This window comes from Thermobia domestica, chromosome 11 (genome assembly GCF_964235325.1).
Source record: "Thermobia domestica chromosome 11, izTheDome1.hap1.1, whole genome shotgun sequence".
Taxonomy (NCBI): Eukaryota; Metazoa; Arthropoda; class Insecta; order Zygentoma; family Lepismatidae; genus Thermobia; species Thermobia domestica.
In genome coordinates this window covers 44,541,308-44,568,041 of record NC_137464.1, presented here as the reverse complement: position 1 = coordinate 44,568,041, position 26,734 = coordinate 44,541,308, and positions in this window count along the sequence as shown.

Below are 26,734 nucleotides of genomic sequence, written 5' to 3'. Positions count from 1 at the left end.
TGCTATGTTACGCTTCAATTTAGAGTCATACTAACACCGAGAAATGGAAGCACTTGTACAGTACGCGTCAAGTGAACGTTCGTAGAACACTCATTCGCATGTGAATGACAGAACAACACTTTGTACAACAGCTGTGTTTTTCTTTGACGCATCGCAAGCTGTGTAATTGCAATAATATGCACCGGTTTTGGTTAAAACAGCAAAGTTAAAAGTACAAGACATTTGTTTGTTCGTTCGTTATTTAGTGATCTTCGTTCTCAGTGAAAGGTTGGATACAGTTTTCGAAAAAGAAAGCGTATTTTTAAAAGTCTGAGTCCTATATTTCATTGCAATTGTTTTATATTTTAAAATTAGAATACAAGATAAGCAAAATGAATTAGCATGGGGAAAAACCAGTGATCGAGCTTTTATCTCTGTGAGAAGATCAGTAATCACAGAAAACAATTACCATGGTATTTTATATTTGCAAATAACATCTATGAGTGCGCCGCGAGAATTCAAGTTACACCCGTAGTGTTCCGCAAATTGAAAAAGGTTGGGAAACGCTGACTTAGATATACGTAGGTAATTGGATAGAAACAAATGATAAAGGAAGGAAAATGGAGGCCTTGAAAGTAAAACGTAGACAAATTAACCAGTGTTCAGAAGATGCTGTCTACAATGTACTGAGCAGAGTGGGTCGGAGTGGGTCACGTCCTGTTGACCTACGTCCCACTGACCCACTCAAAAATCTGAACTTACTCTTACCAAACCATGAATGTACCGGCCTGAATAGATTTCACTCTTAAGATCTCAAATTTGCATCTATCAAAGGTCCTCAAGCTTATAAAGTCTCAAATTCGCATATTTCAATTTAACTGGTTCTCATTTCTCACACTCGGCAATTTCGATGAATCTTCCACTCATAAATTTTCACACTCGCCGATTTAAATGGACCTCATGCTCATAATCTCTCACATTTCCCTATTTAAATGTAATTCTCGCTATGCTCTCAAACTCGCTTATTTCAATGGACCTCGCGCTCACGAGATCTCGTACTCGCCTACTTCTCTGGAACTAGTGTTCATACTCGCCTATTTTAATGGAACTCGCTTTCATGATCTCACATTTACCGATTATAATGGATCTCGTACTCAAAAGATCTCAAAGTTGCCGATTTCAAAGAGACTCACATTCATAAGATCTCACACTCACGGAAGTTCATGGATCTCAAACTCGTAAGATCTCAGAATCGCCAATTTCAATAGATTTCATGTTCATAATATCTCACACTCGTCGAATTCAATGGATCTCACGCTCACAAGATTTCACACTTGTCAAATTCAAAGGATCTCACGCTCATATGATCTCACATTGTCAGACTCGCCAAATTCAATGGATCTTACGCTCATAAGATTTCACACTCGTCAAATTCAATGGATCTCAAGCTCATATGATCTCAGACTCGCCTAATTCAATGGATCTTACGCTCATAAGATTTCACACTCGTCAAATTCAATGGATCTCACGCTCATATGATCTCAGACTCGCCGAATTCAATGGATCTTACGCTCATAAGATTTCACACTCGTCAAATTCAATGGATTTCACGCTCATATGATCTCAGACTCACCGAATTCAATGGATCTCACGTCCATAAGATTTCAAACTGGCCGATTTCAACAAAAGTCACGCTCATATTATCTCACACGATAGCTAAGTGGTAGAGCGCTTACCTCTGGTGTGTTGGGTTCCTGGTTCGATCCACGGCCAAGTAAGTTTGTGGTGGACAACATCGTGTCCGTGTGTTTTCTCGGGTACTGCCGTTTCCTCCCATACTATGATTCTACCGATTCTTCCATCTCCATTCACTTGTCTTAATCATCCGTCTTTTTTTAAGCCTAAAGGGCATATTCATGAGAAGTTAAACTGAAAGATTTCATTTCATATCATTTCAAACAAATTCTTCAAAAAAAATTATTCTAATAATAATCTTCTTTTAGTTTGGTAGAAATATTCGAAGAATATCATGTTCAGGTAACTGAATATCTTCTACCGTATATTAGAATATTGAATTATTCAAATTTTAACAGAACAAATGTTGAATTTAAACGTAGGTAGATTTGTTTATTTATACAGATTTCTGGACAACCAAAAAGCCGGCCAGAGTACATTGTGCGAAATAATAGCAGGAAAGTCTGACTTAACCAAAAACACATATATACACGTGGGATATTACATAACATCTCTAGTAAGGATGCTGTCAAAATGTCAATAGGCCAATCTTTGTGACAACAACAAAAAACAATTAACAGTAAATTCGGCTTCAATAAAATGAATAGGATGAAGTGTACTTCAGATTAATTCTTTTGATAAGTTTTGAGAGGAAACAATTATACAACTTCCATTTTCTTGCTGTGACATTGATCGATTACTGACCCCGTTCTAATCTGAAAGAATCAACCGTTCACTTTACACACGTCATATGTGACACCAATTGGTTGAAAGAAAGAAAAAAAGAAAAAAACAGCACTGTCGTTGCAGAATTTAACAGCATTCTACACAGTTAAAAAGCAGACAACAGATTAGGTATCCAATTGAAACACTATAAATTCGTTGTTGTTTCTTCTTGGAAAAACGTCGTCTTCCGTAATTCAGTCAAGTAGATTACGGACGGACTCTAAGAGTAGTCAAGCTATCAAAAAATCACACACTTGACATTATTACTCTCGGATAGGGATTTCGCGATCTGGAAATCTTACGACTGACACGTGCAGACTAGATTGGGGTGAAGGCAAGATTTTTTTTTTTTTTTTTTTGCTGCTCCTTTACTTTTCGTTTTTCGTCTTTCAGTCCTGGGTTTTGGGGCCCCTTCATGAAACCCACGTTTTCTTCCGTTTCTATGGCGACAGTGAAAGATGAAGATTTGATGGTCTAACTGTGTCGACCGACATGCCACGACACTAATCCTGAGGTACGTGATGGATCAAATACTCACAAACACTCTCTTCGACTCAGATTGAGAAGGAGGCAGTGACAAGGAAACAGAAAAGAGAGAGAGAGAGAGAGAGATTGGTTGGTCTTTAAGAGGAGAAACTTCTTATGGTTAGAGATAGACGCAATGAAGGGTTCGAATTAACACAAAGATTTATGGGTTTAAAAGCATTATGGGGAAAATCTTTAGTAATCGTCACATTGCTCGAAACTGACTGTGTAGTTACAGAAAGTAAAGAAAAATTCTAAATAAGAAATGAATTACGATTTTTTTTGCTTATTTTTTTTCCTGTTTTCCAAAGTCTGAATAGGTCTACTATCAACTATCATTTACTATTAAAACAATAGCTACTGAAAGACGACATTTACAGATAAGAAAAACACCACATTGTTTCAACATTACAGGTAGATGCTATCATTCATCTAAATTTTGAGAAAGCAGAAAAATGGCATCTAGATTCATTCTAAGAAAGCAGGAAAAAAATACTAATCATTAAAACAGTGACTGTTTTAAGATATACATATAACCTCTGATCTATAGTAATCTATACTAATTGTCACATTGCTCAAACTCGAGTGTACATCACAAACTAGCGCGCAAAGCGAAGACACTAAAAAGAATAAAAGGTTTATTACTTTTTAATGATTTGTTTAGAAACTTATGGGCAAAATCTTTAGTAATTGTCACATTGCTCAAAACTGATTTTGTACTACAAGACAGTTGAGTTGAGTTGATTTTGAGTTTAACGTCCCGTTCAGCAGCGAGGCTATATGAGACGTGGACCTACTGATTAATGTGGAATCCGAACCACATGAGCTCCCGCCGGGATACTACAAGACAGTGATGCCAACCTGAAACATTATAAAGTCCTAAATATTCCCATTTCTCTCTTGAATTTCCCACAGTCATAATTACAAGATTATAATTTTCAAGAATGAAAAAAGAAACGATTGTATATCACAGATTTTTTTCAATATATAAATAAACTGCTGTTAAATGTCATTCTTCTGCGTTTACCAAGTAGTTGTTCAATCACTATTTTTCTTAATTTAAAGAGACAGTTGGAAATGTTGCTGAAAACAAGTGTATTTTGCTGGCAGAATTTAGCATCTACATAATCGTCATCGTATTGTAATGAATGAAAGGTGAGGTGATTTTGAGTTTATTGTCCCGTTCAGCAGCGAGGCTATATGAGACGTGGACCTACTGATTAACGTGGAATCCGAACCACATGAGCTCCCGCCGGTGTAATGAATGAAAGGATACTAGAAGAATTTATTTCCCAGTTGTTTTGTGTAGAACGTTTGCGAAGTTGGTTTTTCCTCATTTTGCATTTCATTAATCATTTTCTTTGTATTTAAAAAGTTTCAGTGCACATTTCTTGGAGTCTGCACTAGAATACATTCTCCACAGGGACGTACGCAGAGGGTGGGTTCTGGGGGGTCCGGATCTCACCCAAAATTTTGACTTTTGTGTAAATTTAGCCTAATTTTAGAGGCAATTTTAGGAATTTTAATATAAAATTCTCTCATATGGAACTTGGACCCCTTCCGAAATAAATTCCTGCGTACGCTACTGATCCTCCGGTAACAAAATTTGCCAATTAACAGTGATTTCAAGATCACTGAAGAGTCATTGATTTATTTTCCGCCCCTAATTTTGTTGCTGTGTTTTTTTTTTAATCCTACATTTGTTGCCAATTACAATGAAAATTTCCATTGTCCTTTTTTTCGAGAACTTTATGTAAAAAATTCGACAAAATGAGATTTTCCCCAGGCGTTAGCATCATTGCAAGAAACTAGCGCACAAAACGAAGGAAAACATGAAACACAATCTGTTTTATTTCTTTTCAATGGTTTGTTTAGAAAGCATTAGGCCGAAATCTTTTGTAATTAATCCATTGATAGGTCTACATTGTAATTGATGAATGTATACTACAAAGGCTCAAAATGAAGAGAAATACAAAACAACACATGTTTTATTGTTTTTCGATGGATTACTTAGAGTTAACGTTTGTTTCTTCTACATGTTTGAAAATGGTCTATTTCTAATACCATTCCTTGACGAAATATGATTGTTCCGCTAGATTTCTATCTATCGATGAGAATATGAAGTATATCGATATGTATCTACAGAGTTGTAACTGAAACGTAGTAAATGATGACCATAGGATATAATGAAATAGATATTGCAGTTGACTGATAATAAAGTAATCTGATTTTGTAACGAATTTACTCTAGAAAAAAAACAGTAGTAGTGAACTGCACGCGAAGGAAAAAATGAATTTTTTGAGTTTTACATCCCACGATTATGGCGAGTAGACTAGAGAAGACGGTAATGGTAGAGTGAATGAAGTAGTGGAAGGAAGAAAGTGGGTGTAAACGGAAGAACCCTGAGAAAACAACCTTGGATGCGGTGTTAGTCACACACAAAACTCACTTGGCATGAGACGAAATCGAAACAGGAACCCGAAATGAACGCCCTACCACTGAGCTACCGCAGCTCACCACGTAAAGGAGTTTGGTTTATATGGCGCGTTATCTTCTCAATTAATATTGAAACCGAAAATGGTAAGTGCATTTCTACCACTTCTGATTTTAATAAAGAGATTACAGTAGAGAATATATATATATTTGGACTAGGAATTAATTCGTGCGGGTGGACAAGAGATGGCGCAACGAACGGAGCGTCCCACAGTTCCGTGTATCCACACATGTGTTGCAAACCCCTGTCATCGCGTATCGTTCGTAGTATAGGGCAGTGGATTAAAGCGTCAACAACACCAGTTTGTAGTTAAGTGAACATGGCGCAATTTGTGCCTGATAAAGTGTTTTTGCGGGGTGTCCTGCTGCATTACTTTAACATGCAGAAAAGTGCGACTGAAAGTCATCGTATTTTGGTGGAAGTGTATGGTGACCATGCTCTAGCTGAGCGAACGTGTCAGAAGTGGTTTGCACGGTTTAGAAGTGGTGATTTCGGCTTGGCAGACCAAGAGCGAGCTGGACAGCCAAAAAAATTTCAAGACGAAGAATTGACAGCATTGCTCGAGCAGGATTCGTGTCAAACGCAGGAACAACTTGCAGCAGCATTAGGCGTTGATCAAACAACAGTCTCCAAACGCTTGAAAGCCATGGGAATGATTCAAAAGATGTCACATTGGGTACCACATGAATTGAAAGACAGAGACGTTGAAAGACGAAAAACCATTTGCGAATTGCTGCTTCAACGACAGAGCAGAAAGGGGTTTCTGCATCGAATTATTACGGGTGATGAGAAGTGGATCCATTACGAGAACCCTAAACGAAAAAAGGCCTGGGTGAAACCAGGTGAACCAGGTCCATCACAACCAAAACGAGATATTCACTTTGCAAAGGTTATGCTGTGCATATGGTGGGATATGAAAGGTGTGGTGTACTATGAGCTGCTGCAACCGGGTGAAACTATGAATGGAGAACGTTATCGACGACAATTAATGCGTTTGAAGCAAGCTCTGGCCAGAACACGACCAGAATGGGAGAACAGACATGATAAACTTATTGTTCAACATGATAACGCTCGCCCACATGTCGCAAAACCGGTCAAAACCTATTTAGAAAATGTCGGATGGGAAGTTTTACCCCACCCGCCGTATTCACCAGACGTTGCTCCTTCGGACTACTACTTGTTCGATTGCATGAACAACGATTTGATTGGACAGCGGTTTACTTCTTCAGAAGATATCGAAACATGGGTCTCTGACTGGATCGCTTCCAAGGATGAGGACTTCTTTCGCCACGGAATCCGTACATTGCCTGACAGATGGGCGAAAGTGGTGGCTAGCGATGGACAATATTTTTCTTAAGGTATTTATGTATTTTGTGTTTGTACTACAGCTTCAATGTGTGCGTACCAACCGCACGAATTAATTCCTAGACCAAATATATATACCAACCGTGCGTACCAACTGTTTAATTGATTACGAAAAACTGCTTCTTGCTATCTGTTAGTTTTTACTCTATAGCGCTCAACAAGGGCGCCGATTTCTCTGTAAATTCAGATGCAGAAGATATGATATATATATCAATTAAGACAAATTGCATTCAAATTATGCCAAATATTTTATATTCATAAGTATAATAGGGGGGCGACATGAACTTTGGGGGGCACCCCCCAGGATCGGCGCCCTTGCACTCAACGTTAAAACAGGAAGTGGTTGATTTCTATTACTATCGGTCTGAATAGAGGGTTAAGAAAGAAGTAGTTACCTATTATTGACCATTAAATCGATTTTTAAAAAACTCTTCTCCTTATTTATTTAATTTTTAAATTTTTTTTTCTCTCTCTATGTTAATTAATATTGAATGCCGAAGTTGTACTGGATTTCTGTCACTTCTAGTTTAGTAGAGAGTTGATTGGAAATGTATCTTTGGAAAGTTTAATTGATTTCCGAAAACCTCTTCCCGTTATATATTACAACTAGCCTTTGGCTAGCTGGGAGCTCCGATCCATTTCCTCTCCACACACACAAACCCACGTTTGCTCGGCGTACGGTCTCACACCTCTTAAAACCAAATTTATACAAAATTTCAAGTTTCTTTCTGTATTTCAACTACTTAAAAGATAAAAGACACTGGAGATTTTTCATTTCCCGTTTAGACCCCCTAAAAACTAAATATCTTCAGTTTCGGCAATTTCCCTGTGGGTTACTTCTGAGAAAACTACAATCATGCCAAATTTCATCATTGTAGCCCTACAGAAAGTGCCTAAACAGTTTGGGGTACAGACGTCCCATATAAATAACATGGGAAAGATTTTTCAGTTCCGCATAAAATCACTTAAAATTGGAAATTTTCATTTTTAGAGATTTTGTTAAATAATTCCATAGAAAATGTGCAAGCATACCGGATTTGAAGCTTTTATCCCAATTCCAAGTACCTAAAATATGATATTACAGGTCTAAAAATGTCCTATTTAAATAATATAAGGAATTTCTTCATCCCCCTTTAAATCTCCTAAAAATTAAAATCATTCACTTTTGAAACTTTTCCTGTGAGTTAGTCTCGGAAGGCTACAATCATATTAAATTTCATCCTTGTAGCCCTACAAGAAGTACCGTACCTAAGCATTTTGAGTGTAGAAGATGTCCCATATAAAATAACATCGAAAATAGTTTTCAGTTCCCCATAAAATCACTCTGAAGTTAGACATTTTTATTTTTAGTGATACACTTAGATAACACTAACGAAAACGTACAAGCATACCGAATTTCAAGTTTTTATTTTAATTCCAAGCACCTAAAACATGAGATTATAAGGTTGAAAAAGGTCCATTTAATTAACATGAGGAATTTCTTTATTCCCGCTTTAGACCCCTAAAAATTAAAATAAAAATATTCCCTTTTGGTAATTTTTCTGTGGGTTAGTCCCGAAAAGATACAATCATGCCAAAATTCAACTTTCAATGTCAACCTGAATTATATTGTGTCAGTCTGTTATTTTGTATCATTCAGTTAATGTAGTTTTATATATAGTTAGGATTTGGATTATTTCTTTAGAGTGATAATACTAAAACCTTCCTTTATAGAGGTAACACCAAAACCTTCCTCTATAGGGGTAACACTAAAATCCTCCTTTATAGTGATAACACTAAAACCCTCCTTTATAGTGATAACACTAAAACTTTCCTTCATAGTGATAACACTAAAATCCTCCTTTATAGTGATAACACTAAAACCTTCCTTTATAATGTTAATACTAAAACCTTCCTTTATAGTGGTAACACTAAAACCTTCCTTTATAGCGATAACACTAAAAACTTCCTTTAATGATAACACTGAAAGTTATTTATTTCTACTACCTAAGGCTTGAATATCAGCTCCATCAACGGATTAATGGAATCAATTTCTAGCTTTTTGAACTTCTACATCCTAAACGAAGTTGATGGCGGTTGATCAAGTAGATTTTGGGATATATATATATACAGTGGCGGATCCAGGATATGATCGAGGGAGGGGCTATACCATAGTTTGCAGCTTTATTCAGTGTAAAGCAGGATTGAAGCTCATTTTATCCAGTGTATACCCGTCAAGGTTGGCTATAGCCCCTATAGCTCCCCTTGGATATATATTGTCCGCCGGCCATGTACTATACATGGACAGATTGGGAAAATACACTAAGGAGTTTTGGCAAACTAAACTTCTTATAAACTTTTGCCATATGATATCCACGCCACATATTGAGATGAAACTGATTCTGAACTACCCCGTCATCAACCTTATCCTTGCTAAATTAATACAAGAGATATGTTTTGCTTGTAAATTATGTTCATCTTTGTAGATGCATTGCAATTTGCTATCTAATATTATATTCGCCTTCGTCTTATTACCAGGAAATAAGTACAGTGTAATGAGAAATGAGAATATCGTGTCCAACTTAATCTCCTTACATTCATGTCTAACAAAACAATTTAAAGTGTGCGTAGGTAAGTTCCTACTGTAGGCGTGCGTTTATGTGTTGAAGATTTTGGTTGCCAGGTTGAGAGGATTCCCAACTTCAATGTTCATCCTCTTCTCATGTTACATTAGGCACTCAAGCACTGTTTCCCTGGTGGATTCTTCCAGCTCTAGACTTGTGCTCGACTACACAAAGATTTGGGAAGAAAGAAAGAAAGAAAGATAAAACGGGGGTGAGTAAATTCAAAACTCATCCAGACCTTACGATATTTCAGCATCTGACTCTCAATCTAAAGCTATGGTGTAAGCAACGATGCGTAATTAATATCTCTTAGTTTTGTTGGTAAGCGTAGACAAGAGAAAATCACGAGGAAGGAATGAATGAGTGAGTAGAATAATCTAAGAGATAGAGAGAAGGGTCTGACGAGACGGAGGCAGAAGTCTCACAGCCGTTGATTTGCACTTTCAAAATTCCTGGAAGTTACAACACGAACATTACTAGACTCTGAAATCCATCCTTAAGCATTGTCTTTGAATATGCAGATTCTTCGTCTGTGTAATCCAATAAACATCTTTTCCATCTGTTCTGATCATGTGCTCCTACAGATAGATATTGCTTGCTCTTTGTTTGTAATCCACAAAGCCAGGAATTTTGCACATTCTACCACCCCATTTTCTTAACAGTGTTGTCAATTTTGCATTATTATGACTAAAATGAAGCACAGAACTACATAATTTTCAAAGTACTAACTGACTAATTCTATCGCCTATAGAACCCGAAGGTTCAGTGCCGCGTTCACAAAAGCTCTCCACTGACTTCTATCCTTAGCCAACTGGATCCAGTTTTTACCTTGTATTCTTATTTCTGCGAGATCCATCTTAACATTGTCCTCCCATCTGCGCTTAGGTCTTCCTAATGGTCGTTTTCTAGTTGGTCTTCCAGTGAAGACTTTGAAAGAGTTCCTAGTTTCTTCCATTCTAGCTACATGACCTGCACACCTTAACCTCCTAGACTTGATGACCCTAACAATGTTTGGTAAACCGTGACGACAAGAGATTTTGAACTGAAAAATAACACGAATTCCCTGTTTTTACTCGACATTTAATTTCTTCGTGAATATGATTTTCACCTGTTAGTATTGATCCTAGATATTTGAAAACATCCATTTTATCTAAAGTATTCGATATTTTAATGCATTAATTATTTGCCGTATTACGATCCCGACGACCTTCCATGTATTTAGTTTTCTCTGCATTTACTTCTAAACCCATGTCCCTGCAAGCGTTTAATAAGTAAGACCTCTGCATTTCTTTTTATTGTTCTCCTATCATTTCCTACTAAATTTACATCATCAGCATACCCAGTGGCGTGTTTACGATTTTGTTTCGGGAGGGGCTTTGCTAACTTTCGGTGGGGGCTTTGCCTCAAAATGTGAAAATTCTGCAAGATATTTCATATACTTGACTATAGTAAGTAAGATTTCGGGGAGGGCTTAAGCCTGGAAGCCCCCCCCCTAAATACGCCACTGAGCATGCCTCATAATTTGGTGAATACCATTCAATACTAAACTCACTACAAACTGTGCTTACTTTGATCAACATTTTCAATCCTCTCTTTCAATTAAGAGGCCTCATCCCGGCGAAATTAAAATAATTACCGCTAATTTTACAGTAATTTTGTGATATCTTCAAATAGAGAAATAGATAAAAGATAATCGAAATGTGGAACAAGAGCGCGCTAGACAATATTATTTTACATGAGATACCGTTATCACGACTCACTTATCTGCTTTCAATTTCGATCCATTTTATAATTGGTATTTATTTTCGCGTTTCTAAGTGGCTGATAACGGAAAGCTACTAGGTGACTTGTGACAACGGTACCTCACGCAAAATAATATTGTCTAAGGCGCTCTTGTTCCACATTTCGATTATCCTTTATATCTTTGAAGATATCACATAATTACTGTAAAATTAGCGGTATTTTAATTTCGCTCGGATGAGGCCTCTTAAGGAAAATACTCATTCATAAACTGTTTAATAAACGTAGATGATCGGAATTGTTGAATAATTCACTCATATATTGAAGAATACAACTGATATACATTAATTTCACTGTACATGTTTCCTAAATTTAGAAAATTTTGTTATTAGTATAGCGTGGGAAATTAAGAGCAAAATGGGAATTTCTGTATCTCGAGATGGGATTTTATAACGTTTCAGGTTGGCATCACTGCCTGCATGTTGCGAAGACGCCTAGCAAATTGAGAAATGTCCTTCCTTTTTAAAATGTCCTGCGAAATGTCCTAAGTTAACTTATTTGCAATGTTTTAAGGTTTCATTCTTTAATCACAACATTTTGAATCACATGCACTCTTTCTCTGTGTTTTCTAATACTCCTCAAAAGATTAGGAAAGGAGAACAATCAATAAACCATTGTTTCGCGATACATTATTTTTACTGAGAAGAGCTTATTGAGGTATTGATAAGGTAGGAAAATTTCTTTATCAAGTTACGCCAATGATGCTAACCAAGTTAAGTAGAAGTTCCCTCATGCTGGTCTAAATTTTCCCTCATTCCTTAAAATAATACCACGTTCCGAAAAATCGATTTAAAAAATCTTTAGCCCTACACGAAGTTTCACTGTACGTTCATAAAAATAAAGCACTGTCATTCATCAAAACATTTGGAGTTGTGTTGAATTCCTTCAATACTTCTGTTGAGTACCCATGAAATAAGGACATGCGTAGCTTAGAAGGGCTTGTTGAGATATTAGTAAGGAAGGAAAGCTTCTTTTTGAAGTTATGCCAGTGATGCTAACCAAGCAGACGCAACAAACTATCGTATACTATTATATCTGCGTCCTACTTTTCGCTTGTCAGAATCTGGTCACCCTATTATAGCTAATAATACAAGGTCATTCAAAAAGAATGGTGCCAAACTGAAGTGAATTTACTTTGTATTGAAACAATATAAAACTACTAAAATTATCCGGAAAGAAAAAGAAAGGTTGTAAGTTTTATAATTCGAGCTTGTAATTTACATTGAAAGTTGCTGGAGGCGATGGTTGTTGTGTAAAGAGTTAATCATCCAAATGACAATTACGAAGGGAGGCCGTGCGTATTGTGCTGAAGGAAATGGTTGAATGGGGACTGTCGTAACAGTGCAAAGACATTTTGTACAAAACACAAGGAACAAGCACCGCATAGGACCTGGAAGATTTGAGGCAACGCATCTTTAGTGGAATAGATAGCCGAATATACGTTGGGACGCGCCTGGCAATGCCCAAAATATCGGTTGGACGTCTACCATGTTACATAACGTACTCAAACGCAATGGTTGTTGTAAAGTGTCCTAAAACTTAAACTTTCCTTTCTTCTATCCGATCAATGCTACTTTCTTATGTCGTTTCAGTACAAAATAAATAGGGTTTACTTTTGTATCTTTTTTTTTTTTTTTTGTATAACCTTGTATCGTTAAATTTATCTAGCCTACTTGAAAAATTAAATATTTCAAAGTATAGTTAGGTCCATAGAAATGTAATATATTCAATAATTCTATCAAATATGCGAAGACTGCATGTTATTGTTGAGTTGAGTTGATTTTGAGTTTAACGTCCCGTTCAGCAGCGAGGCTATATGAGACGTGGACCTACTGATTAACGTGGAATCCGAACCACATGAGCTCCCGCCAGGAATAGAACCCGGGTCTCCCACGCCAAAGGTGCGTACGCTAACCGCTTAGCAACGGAGGAGCTCTGCATGTTATTGTACAATTATGGTCGAAAAATGAAATTAAATTAAATCTTTCTGATTTACGTCTCACGGTTATGCCGGCTAGGTTAAAGGAGATGGTGATGATGAGTGTAATGGTGGAATGAAGTAAGTGGGATGAAACGGAAGAACTCCGAGAAAACCCACGAACACCGTGTTACTTCACCACGAAGTCCACTTGGCGCTAGCTGGGATCGAACTAGGGACCCCACGCACAAGAAGTGAACGCTCTACCACTGAGCCACCGCGCCCTCACAATTAAGGTCAAGAATCTGGTTCATTGTGGTAGTATACAGTATAGAAGATGTGATTGCTTACACAAGTATACTCACTTAGGGTAATTATAGAATTTGCCTGAAATAGCTTATTATTTCAACCAATTTAAAACATGTATCGAGGAACGAAACTTGAACATTCATTAACATATACACTAGTACTGTGTTTGAATTTGAAACATGAATAAAACCAGAATCATCTCCCTTATTGTTGCTGGATGAACATCAAGAGGAAGTCACGTAGGTAGGGGGAACTTTTAAAAAAATGGTAATTTACTTTGATTTTTAATTTAGATAAGAGACGAACTTACAAGCAGTTATATGGCCTACTATAACAACTAGTGCTAGGTAGACGCATTTCAAAAGTGCGTATAAATGCCATAATAAGCATTTTCTTATTTTCATAAAATCATTACGTGCCAGTTGTTTTTAAAGATCATGGAGTGGTGGTTAAACGAACGCGCTTTCCAAATATATATCGTATAATTCTTTCTTGTTACAGGGGAATCACTCAGTTTATGTTAGTGGAAATTTTTGGTAATGAATGTTTATCTATATATTTAAACATTTATTATCAAATCTGTACCAGTACAATCTGTTTTTAACGAGTTGCTTGGGAGATTTGCCCTTAAATGGAAATTTTTACTAAGTACATATTTGATACAAAAGGAGCACGCATCATTAAAAAAAAGAAAGAAAAAAAGAATTTCGTTAACATGTGTAATGAGAGATTTTAAACATTTTAAACATGTTTTGAATTTTTCTACACAGTAAATCAAAATGATTTTAATTTGCACTTTTAAGGATTGTTGATTCATTGAAAAAAAAAAAAGAACATGACGAAATTAACATATTTATATATACATAGAAAACACCTTGCTTCAAAACAAGTTAATAATCCAATAAATCTAACCTACTACATTTAAAAAAGATGTTTCCTATATCAGTGTTGTCACCTTTCCAATGCTGAAAAATATCGTATTGAAGTCAGAGCAAAAAAAGCTAATCAAACATATCAATGTAAAATCTAACAAAAACTCAAAGAGAAAGAATTACTAACTTTAACATCTCTGAGCTCAGAAGAATAACATAAATATGACAAAATTCACCGAGGCTATTGTGTGTAGAGAATACTAAGAAATTATTCAATTCATCATCATCATCGTAGGTATTCTGTTACCATTGGCAGGTCATTTGCCGCAACTGAAAAGCTTCCATGCTCCACGCTCTTCCGCTAACTTCTTCGTCTTCACGTATGATTTTTCTGTTGTGATATCGTCCATTAATTGTAGACTCCTTCGCTCCCTCACTCTCTTTCCTGCCACCATACCCTATAGCACGACCCTCATGATACAATTCTTTGTTACCTACTGTCCCAACCAGTTTTTTTCCTCTTCTTAATAATGTCTAAAATTGTTCTTTTCTCCCCTACCATTTCTAATCCCCTCTCATTCGTTTTCCGCCTGATCTGGCTAATTCTCTCCATTCTTCTCCACACCCACATTTCGGAAGCTTCCATTCGTTTTACCTCAGTTTTGCGTAATGTCCATGTTTCTGATCCATACAGTACAAAACTCCTTATTCAATTAATACGACATTTAAACGTTCAACATTTAAAACAATACAGTCATTTTACTAAAATAAATATAGACATTTGTGAATGATTTATATAAATACTTTCTCGTTATAGGTAATAAAGTTTGTTCAAAATTTGTTTCTCATTAAACATGAGAAAAATACTAATTTGCCGTTTCTTAAATGTATTAACTATATATTGTTATTTCTTGGGACCAAATTAATCCTCCATTAAATGTTGGAACATAAAATCTAGGTTATAGTATATATATGAGGATAGATTTGAAAGTTCTTGGTCTGCTCTACAAAATTAGAACATATTTGGATAAGTTATGTTTTATTTTTTCATGTAATCACCCTAAACCGAGATACATTTACGCCGCCTCTCCGGTAACCCCTCTATACCACTTTTTTTTTTTTTTTTTTAATGATTCCTAGAGCCCTAGAAAATATCACAGTACAACACTTTTCTCCTCAGGATCGGAAGAAAATCACTCATCCCCCCCCCCAAGGAAAACACTTTTCAGGTTTATAAACAAGTGGAAGTCAGAGGGGACCAGATCAAACGAATAGGGCGGATGCGGCAACAGTTTGAACTCGCAGGAATGAATTTCTGCCATGGATGCAAGCAAGGGACGTGTGAACGCGCACATTAGCGGAACTACACCTTTCTTCTTAATGTCACAAATTTCCGTCATTTCCGCCGACTTAGCGTCTTTCTAACTTCTTACCTGAAACAATAGAGAAATGAAATTTTACCCAGTGACTACCAAGGGAAATACAGGGTTTTCATAAAGTCTGGACGGATTTAATTTGATTATAATTTTCATAAAAATGCTCATAATGAAATCAAATAAAGTGCAAACGGTAGCGGAAGGATTAAATTTTTAGTTGGCAACACTGTTAGATAAGCGGCAACTCTGAACAAGTTGAGAGAGGGAGAGGGAGGGCAAGGGTCAGTTTCTTACCAAATACCATCCATTATTGTTTAAATGTTGACTGTTGAAAGTAAGTTATAAGCTGTATTGGTGTGTGTGTCTTTTAAAGAAATAAATAAATGAAAAACTCTTCTGAGAAGACTATTTTTTTTACCGTATCAAAGATGGCGTCGGTGAAAGAGAAAGCGCAATGTGTTCTGTGGTACGCAGAGCTAAAATCACCAATTCTGGTGTGTCGAAAGTTCCCAAAGAGTTCAAAAAGCCGGCACCGACTGAGAGTGCAATCCGAAAGTGGCATGCTAAGTTCTTGGAGACAGGAAGCGTCCTGTACCGTCCTCGAAGTGGGAAGCGGCCAACATCGCCTGCAACAGTGAGCAGGGTAAGGGAAAGCATCATCAACAGCCCACAGAAGTCGATTCCTAGTTGGCGCCCAGTTGGAGGTGTGGCGGTGAATGAACTGAGCTAGTGCAGATTACAGGTAAAAATTTAATCCTTCCGCTACCGTTTGCACTTTATTTGATTTCAATATGAGCATTTTTATGTAAATTATAAGCGAATTAAATCCGTCCATACTTTATGAAAATCCTGTAGTTACGCAGCTAATGAATACACACCTAAAATTATTCCTTGCTTCCTAGTCAGGCCACGAACTTTCCAATCCACCCTCATATATATATATATATATATATATATATATATGTGTGTGTGTGTGTGTGTGTGTGTGTGACACATTTGCATGGAGCAATGGAGCATAGGTATTGTTCATGGCATAGGCGCAAGGTAGTGGATTTATGGTGTATATTTCCTTTCAGTATTTACTTGACAACCATGCATGAGAAATCAACGTTTAAACTACTTCCACCATAAACAGTTTTTTTTGGTATTTTACGTTTTACTTGTGTACAATACCTTTCTCTTCTTATTATTATTCTTTTTAAAATTCTAACTTATATTAATATTATTATAATTATTCTTACTGTCTATTTTCATACATTTACATATATATATATATATATATATATATATATATATATATATATATATATATATATATATATATATATTTATTCTTGCTTTCACTGACGCCATACCGTTATTCCCATGTGCAGAAACGTGGTTTAAAAAAAAAGTAAAATCTCGAAAGCGAAGAAGAGAGAAAAGCATAACGTTAAGGAAAAACGGACGTCACAATGTGGGAGGGGGGAGAGGAGTGGGAAGCACACACATCGCAAAGATAGTTGAGATGTTCCGGACAGTTTCCCTTCTACAGCTTGATGGTGCGCTGGCGCATTGTTTTTATTTTGCCCCGGATAATGCATTCCAGTTCCGTCTGGTGTGTAATGTCCAATTTACATCTACCATTGCAGAGCATTCTATGTCCGCCGTAACTTCTCTGTCAAAAGCCAAGGACCACCTCTAACAGACTCTCACGTCCTTGGGTTTCTCTTTGTGTCGGGAGAGGGTCACGTGAAATGTCAGCCAAATACAGTGGCAATAGTAGAGGATCAATGCGCCAAACTGTTTCACATACTAATATATCTAAGTACATATGCTAGAAGGCTTTTGAAACGTAAATACAACTATCGTTACATGATACAATGTGATACAGTACGTTACACGTGATACAGTATGAAATCAAAGTACTAGAATATATGCTTATTGTTCCTCTTAAAATATGTAAAATCAATATAAATAAAAATGAAAGCGACTGTGTTTGTGACTTAACAACTCTTGAACCACCCGACCGATTTCGATCAAATTTTCAACATGGTTGAAATTCGCACCTGAGATGGATTCTATCATTTTACTTTGACCGTGCAACTTAGAGGAGGAGGAGATATATATAAAAATGATCGAAAATGACCGATATTAGACTCGAATCCATAATTTTCGGGATCTCTGAGATGAACAGTGGCACTTCCGATGCTATTTAAATCAAATTCAGCCACACAACAACTTGAGGGAGGGGAGGAGGGATATGATCAAAAAATAACGGATATTTGTATCGGATTCACAATTTTCAGGGTCCCTGAGACAAACAGTGACATTTTCGATGCCGTTTAAATCCAAATTCAGTTCCCATTAGTACTTTATGTCCAAAATAAAACGTATTCTCCCCGTACGAAGAACGAGTATTCTGTTGGTAATCTAATACATAAAATTGAAAGTTAATATTTTTGTAAGTTCGTATCTCTTGAGCTACTTAACCGATCTCTATCAAATTTTCAACATAGATGATGTGCGGGCCCGGGATAATTTTTGTCATTTTACTTTAACGGTGTAACTTAGGGGAAGAGGAGTTAGAGATATTTAAAAATGATCGAAAATGACTGATATTAGTGTCGAATCCATGGTTTTCGGAGTCTGAAATGAACAGTGACATATCCGATACTGGTGAAATCCAAATTCAGTCTCCCTATTTGGGGAGGGGGAGGAAGGAGATATTTAAAAATGATCGAAAATGATCGATATTAATGTCGAATCCATAGTATTTTGGATCGCTGAGTCGAACAGTGATACTTGTGATGCAATTTAAATCCAAATTCAGGCTTTTATATCCAAAATAAAAGGTATTCTCCGCGTGCGAAAAAGGGTATTCTGCTAGTTACCCCTAAAATTAGACTAAATTTACAGCAAAGTCCGGATTTCGAGGGGTACGGACCCCCAAGACCAACCCACTCCCTGTATACGTTCCTATAATTCATATAATGTGGACCTTAAACTCCTTCATATAATGGTATGCAAAAAGGTATTGCACTTCATGTTGACGTTATTACTAAAGGGTTAAATGACTAACGTAAGTCTGTCAGAAGTGAGCTCACTACTTTTCAAATATCCGTATTTCCCGCAATCCTTCACATAGCCGGAAGTTTGCCTTAAGTTGTGTACAGAAGTCATTGAATATAATGCAGGTATCTACTTAGGTGTATGTGTCCAGTGGATGTGGAACTGGCGTTAGGCCCCCAGAGACCTAAAAAAGAAAATCAATCATTGTGCGAATAAAGTTTAACAAATTGAGAGGAAACCATAAAGTTTGCTTTTCTCCAAGCACCGTGGATCTGTAAAACTGATATTGCCGCTACTACATACGTCAAAATCTAAACTACTATGTGATCTAAACTGCTAGTGCAACAGCCGTTAAGGGCCAAGACCTATCAGCCAGCTTATAAAACTCATATCTTTGGAATGATGTGTGGACAGCACATTGGCTCCCCTAGAGCAGTTAGAGCATAGAGCAGTTTTCACTATTTCATTCTTTTAAGTAGCTTTCAAATTGTCCTCACGATCTTGAGAGAACGCAGCAATGCCAACATCTTGTGAGTATAAAAGTCACCAATCTTTCCTCTGACCATACCTAGCTCTGCTTGACTTCTCTGATCTCAAGAGAAGTGGTATTCCAGTGTGGTTAAGGCATTGTCTCATACATCTAATATAGAAGTAGGAAATTTGCGTGACATGTATAAAAAGTACGATAGAAAACCTGTATGAAAAATACTTTGGAAAGATTGAAGAAAAACACTAAAGAATAATATAAAACAGCAGAGAGTCGAGGTTGGCTTTTGCACAACTACCTCATACAATTGGTTACTTACTCAACACAGAATGTTTACATACTATACGATTTCCAAGGGAAACATAGTCTCCAATAAAATAACTTGCTGTTACAAAAGCGCTAAGTTCACAGATAGTCTGCTGCAAGACAATATGAGCCTTATACAGAGTCGTTCTGATGCATGATTAGTGCCATACTAAAAAGTTCGACTAACACATGCTTCCTGCACTAATCAGGCCTTTAGTAATCGCTACATGAAAACGACTCTGCATAAGACGGTATGTAGCTTCGAAAGAGAAATCTAACATAACCTATCTTTAATTTGTTGCATAATTAACATATTGGCCCTTATTAGAACAATCGGCAGAGAAAATGCAGAAACTAAGAAAAAGAGAGAAGCCATCTTCCAGAAGTATGGAGACAGGGTGAAGAAAAAGGATGTAACCCAAAGAGAAGGAATTGCTGGAAAAGAAACCTAAAAATAGCAGCAAGAAGTAATCATAAGCAGAGAAATGTAGAAAGTCATGATTCAACACTAAGTAAAAGGTTCAGTACACACGGGAACATCTTGTCATCAATCCAATGGAGGATGAACCCAACAGACATAGAAGGCTCGCTACCTAAATATATTATAACAGAAAATCTAAAAGAAAACTTCTTATCTTGCTTCTGAGATGAAGATTTCGAACAGCATGTTAAAATTGATTTTCTATATCTCTATCAACAAAATGATTGGACGGACCCTCTTCAATAAGTCCAACAAAGAAGATTGTTCAGGATTTTCTCCCCCAGCAGGTAGATGGAGCTGCAAACATAAGGGAAAAAAAGAAACGAACAGAAACGGAAGTTGAATCAATCTTCAAAAACGACGCATATAAATGTACTAGTCACGGAGGAAAGAATGAGCGATAGATAGAAAACAATAGACAGAAAAGAAGTCAACCTACAGGAAGAAAGAATAAGGGAGGAAGGCGCCAACATTCACGTGCGTGATCAAAGGCGTAGACGCTACCATTGAAGAAATCACAATCGATCTACAAAATCAGAAAATAAATTTCACAAACGCCATACTTATTCACAAACGTCAGCTCAAGGACTATTACCACTAGTGAGGCTCTTTGGAAAGCATCCCAATGAAATTAGTAGGTTAATTACTAAATGAGCAACTAGCGACCGCAAGAACTGCAGAGCTGAAGAATCATGGAACAAAGCTAGTTCAGAACATTGCTGGAATTGATTTCAGTACAGTGATAGACGCCATCAATGCAAAGATCTAAAATGTCCCTACCACCAATTGTACAAATAAGATTACCAAAAGCCATACAACAAGATATTCTGCACAGATTGCATAAACACAGGACACAGAATAGAAAGCCAGATGCTCCTGAAAGCAAACGAAGTGAAGGGTCATCATTATCACAATAGAAGACATACCCAACAACGGTAGCTATCAGAATCATTGAGACAATACATCAGAAAAAAAAATAGATGAAGCATCATCTTCGTCAGCAGTAAACCTGACCTAGAAACAATAATGCATTGTGCAATTCCAAAAAAAAAAAAAAAAAAAAAAAAGTACTGAGAATAATACACGGTAGCATTTATATCGACATTGGCCACGAGGCCGGAAAGATACTACAGGGTATTAAACCGTAATGAAGACATTGAAAGAACTTGTCTATGTCTTACCTGCAGCAGATGAAACACCCTGCATATCTAGAACAGACTATATATAAATAGAGAGATAAGAAAGGAGAGGAAGAACCTTGCAGACGATATAGCTAGAAGTGTAAACGGAGAGGAGATGAACATCACTAGCTGGATCTTCTGCATAGCAATGAAGACCTGTCGAGGACAGTTAAAGAATATGGTTAATTTCCATGCTACATATCCCCAATACAGATATTTTAACATATTTTCCATTTTAACAAATAGTAGAATGTACGTATACAGAAACAGACTCGTTTTCCTGGATTTTGGTTACTCCCTTCCAACTTTACCAAGGAAATTATTGACTACCTAATATGGCCTCATTTTCTATCCATACAACCTTATATTCGTAGTAAATATTTACGTGTAAGACAGAAATCGCAACACCCGCCCACCAACATAAGCTTTAATTTATTAATTATGTACATGATGCAGAGGTACGTGGAGCCTATGGTGCTTTACTTTTCCATAGGACCATGACGAAACTACAATACTCGATTATAATTATTTTTACGGTAGAAATCTTAATTTACATCAAATGTAAATTACCTGTATTATACTGGATAAACTATGTTTCAAAACATAATCACAAATCTAAAACTCCTAAGTCAAACTTTAATAGATAAACTTGAAAATTTCCCGCGTAGAAATAATCTAATATTCTACAATATTGAAGAGGGTCAAAAGGAAACATGGGAAGAAAGTGAAAACTTAATCAGGACTTTTATTAAAGAGAAACTCCAAATTGAGTTGAATCAGTTTGATATAGACCGAGCTCATAGAATGGGTAAGGGAAAAAATAGACCAATCATTACTAAATTTGCATTCTATAAAAGGAAATAGGAAATGCTGAAAAATGTATATCATGAGAAGAGGACACATGTGCGTAAAAGCGATAGTTTTTCTTATACTGTTAGAGCAATTAGAAAAGAACTCAATGAATATCGGATCCAAGCCAAGGTACACGGACAAAGGGCGCGAATGCAATTCGGTAAACTTTATATTGATGGGAAATTTTATACTATCCAGGACCTATGAAATACCAATTACAGACAACTAAGTGATACAGTTGGTGTGTGTTCAATGAGTGTGAACAATTGAGACACTTCAAAGAATTCAACAGTTGCAAGTGCTTCTTGTAGTGTATGGTCACCTGGGGAGCCTGTGGTGGTGAGTGATGAAGAGTTTCCAGCTTTGAGACAAACAAAGAATGCTGCTCGAAGCGGGAGAGGTAAACCACGCCCTGGAGGAAGAAGCATCCCTTGACAAACAAGGGAGAATGATCTTCAACAATCAAAGTGAGTGTAGTGATGTGTTACGTACTAAGAACAGCAAGTGTGTTATAAATAACGCAAAAAATGACCATTTTCTAATGTATTATATGAATGCGAGATCACTTAAAAACAATGCATGTTTTTTTCTAGCAACATTTCGTTGAACAATTATGATATTGTAGCAATAACAGAGACCTGGTTATCTTGTAATTATTTTTGATTCAGATTATTTTGTTAACAGACACCAAGTGTACCGCAAATATAGGGACTATAATACAAGTGGTAAAACAAGGGGGAGGGGTGTTGCTGACAGTTCAGAACCTGGAAGTAAGTCAAGTAGCTGTTACTGACCAGAGGCCAGAGGGCATTCTTGTGAAAACAATGATTAATTACAAACAGCTTTATATATTTGTGTTATGTATTTTGAACCAAACTCGGATATATTCTTATACTAATATTTTTTTCATTTTATCGAAAGTAACTATACAATAGGTAGCACTATTCTCCTTGTGGGTGATATGAATTTGCCTGAAATAAATGGTATATACAAATTTTGATTTTCTACAATCAACCAATAAATCCCCAAGTCTGTATCATTTTATGTTGTATCATAACATGGAATCACTCAATAATGTTACAGATAGCTTAGGGAGAACATTAGATCTAGTAATAAGTAATCTTTCAAATCTAACAGTAATGAGACAACCACACCCATTAATTAAAGAAGATAATTACCACCCCTCTCTTTGTATACGCTTTCCGCATATTAAACCATCTAGACTAAAAAACAAAAGAAATATATTTGGCTTCAATTTTAAGAAAGGAAATTATATAAATCTTTACAATGAGTTAGCGAAAATAGACTGGCAATATCTAAATGAATATACGGATCGAAATAAAGTATTGCAAGAATTCTATAAAACAATTTATGACACATTCGAGAAGTGCATTCTCATAAAAAAAATCAATTCCAAAAAGTTTCCCTTGCTGGTTTACTACTAAAAGTTTAATACAAAAGATGAAACAAATGGCAACATCGCATAAAATGGCTCAAGGGGAGGGGAACGACTAATTACTAATATCATTATAGCGAATACTGCAGGCTACGTAGAGAAATGAAACGTGAAATAGCTATAGCACATAATGACTTTATTTTCAATGCTGAAAATAATGTAACCTAAGACCCACAATATTTCTGGACTTACATTAAAAATAAATCCCGACATCTTTCTACTGAGTCCATGACCTATGACGGACAAAGTCTAACTAAGAATGATGAAATTGCGAAAGCTTTTGCTCAACACTTCCAGTCCATTTACAATCAATCCTCTTCCTTAACTAAAAAAATTATTAACACACATAAAAAATATTTACATGAGGAATACCATAATTTATTCCATATCATGGAAATTAGTATAGGAGACATTCAAAATGCAATAAAGAAACTGAAACCGAATAAAGCAACTGGGTCTGATAATATACCACCTTATATTGTGAAGGGTTGTAGCAATATTTTGAAACATTCGCTATATACCTTATTTAACTTTTCAATAAGGACAAATGTTTTTTTCCAGATATATGGAAAGAATCAATAATATGCCCAGTCCCGAAACCCGGCAATAAAAACAGTATAGAAAACTATCGTCCAGTAGCTATATTACCGACAATTGCAAAAGTATTTGAAACTCATTTATGATCAGGTGATGCATCATGTTAAACCTGCAATTTCAATGTATCAACATGGCTTCCTGCAGAAAAGATCCACGGTGACTAACTTAACTATAATCTCAGATTTCATAACCTCCTCTCTGGATAACAATAGACAAGTAGACATTATATATAACTAACTAACTAACTCTATGGCCTATGGAACCCGGAGGTTCAGTGCCGCGTTCATAAAAGCTCTCCACTGACTTCTATCCTTAGCTAATTGCATCCAGTTTCTACTTTGTATTCCTAGACGTTATATATACGGATTTTAAAAAGACATTTGATACTGTAGATCATGATATATGAATTCAAAAACTTGCTACGTTCAATTTTAGTCCCCAAATGATATTTTTTTTTTTTAAAAAAAAGAATCTTTCTTACGTGAACGTAAGCAATCCGTTTTGTATAAAGAATATAAAACCAAAAGCTTTCGCGTGAATTCTGGAGTCCTTTAGGGGTCTAAAACAGGCCTCTTTTGTTTTTATAATTTATTAATGATCTTCCACGTTATATTTAAAAATCTCATAAAATACTTTTGGCAGATGATTTGAAAATATTCGTAGATGTGAAATGTATAGATGACTGTCTACTCTTGCAACAAGATCTGAATAGCATACTAAAATGGTGTACTAGCAATAGACTTACAGTATACCTAAATATTAATAAGTGTAAAACTATGACAAACAGTAGACGTGAGAAAACGTATGACTTTACTTACACGATCAATGGAATAAGTTTAGAAAATTAGATACAATTAAAGATTTAGGTGAGATATTTGACAAAAAATTAACTTTTTCGCATCATGTGGGAAATATTACTAAGGACGCATATAGAAATCTTGGGTTTCTTATCAGAACAACTAAAGAATTTATGAATGTTAACTCTTTGAAAACGCTTTACTATTCTTACGTAAGATCCAAACTTAAATATGCCTCACTTATTTGGAACATTTCCGTGAAAACCCGTAGTCAAAAAATTGAGCAGATACAAAGCAAATTCATACGTTTTCTCACATAAAAAAGGACAGGATTTTATCCAAAATATGAATCATATGATAATTTACTTGGAAACTTTACACTTCAGACACTTGAACAAAGAACGGACGTTGAACGACCTCATTTTCTTGCACAGAGTTTTGCACAACAAAATAGACTGTACAGATATAATTAGAAAGATAATGATACAGGTTCCAACCCTCAAAACACGCAAGGGAAATTGTGGCCTGTTCTACTACAGGAAGGCACGGACAAATGCACTGCATATGTCACCTACATGGAAAATTTGTGCTACATACAATAAAATCAGTAAGAATTATAAAGATGTATATATATTTAATAGTTCTGAAAAGTTGTTCAAAAGAGTAATACTCTGTATTTTCTAAAAATAAATAAATAATAAACTTATTTTATTTCAAGATTTTGGTAATAAATTATGTTATAACTCTATTTTAATTGTATAAATTTTAAAATTATGTATTATATATAGACAATGTACTTGGGCAGTAATGCCTGTTGAGTCGATAAATAAATAAATATTTTTATTTCTTTCAATCTTTTTGCCCATTCCAATGGACACGTATTTTATCCAATTATTTCTCACGCCACAATTGAGAATATTTGATACCTTATAAAGACAATATATATATATATATATATATATATATATATATATATATATATATATATATATATATATATATATATATATATATATAACTTTTAATTGGATAATGTGACATCTGGTGACATTATTAGAGTCTTAAAATGAAGCAGAATCGCTAGGCTACCATGAAGGAACACAGAAAAGGTGAATTGAATATTTCTTTATTTCTTTTGTTCTTTGAACAAATTATGAAATCTATTTGATTGTTTTACATTCCTAAATACAGTAAATCAAAATCTCAGCTGTCTGTAAAAGTTTTGTTTCAAAGACTATTATAATATTCCGTTCTTATCTTTAATAATAGACAAATTGACTCAAGTGGTGATTTTCTACCAGTTACTAAAGCCTGGTTTTGCGTTTCATAATGTTTACATTTGTTTGATGTGTTTACTGAAGGTTTCATAAACAGCAAGTCCAATTCATCATATAATCTTAATTTATAACAACTAACACGTAACACTCCGATTTCGATCAAATTTGGCAGGTAGATATTACACATGAAATAAACGAGTACGTGTTTTCTTTATTTTTCAGCGGAGAAACGGTTTTGGGGGGCAAAAGCTCCCACCCAAGATTGTGAAAGTTGACGCTCGAAAGGCAAGAAGAAGTGGACCGAAGCGAAAGAAACTGTACACAGATATTGTAGACCTAAAATGAGGGAATGCGTTTTTCGTATTTTGCTGGAAAAATCGGTTGGGTGGGTCACGGAACCCTCTAAACCTTTGATCATGAAATATCGAAAGTGCTAATAACACATGTCAGAAGAGCCTAAAGTAAAGGAATTGCAACGAAATTTTTTGTAGGGACAATACGCAAAAAATAAACGAATACGTGTGTTTTATTTCCTGCAGAAAAACGGT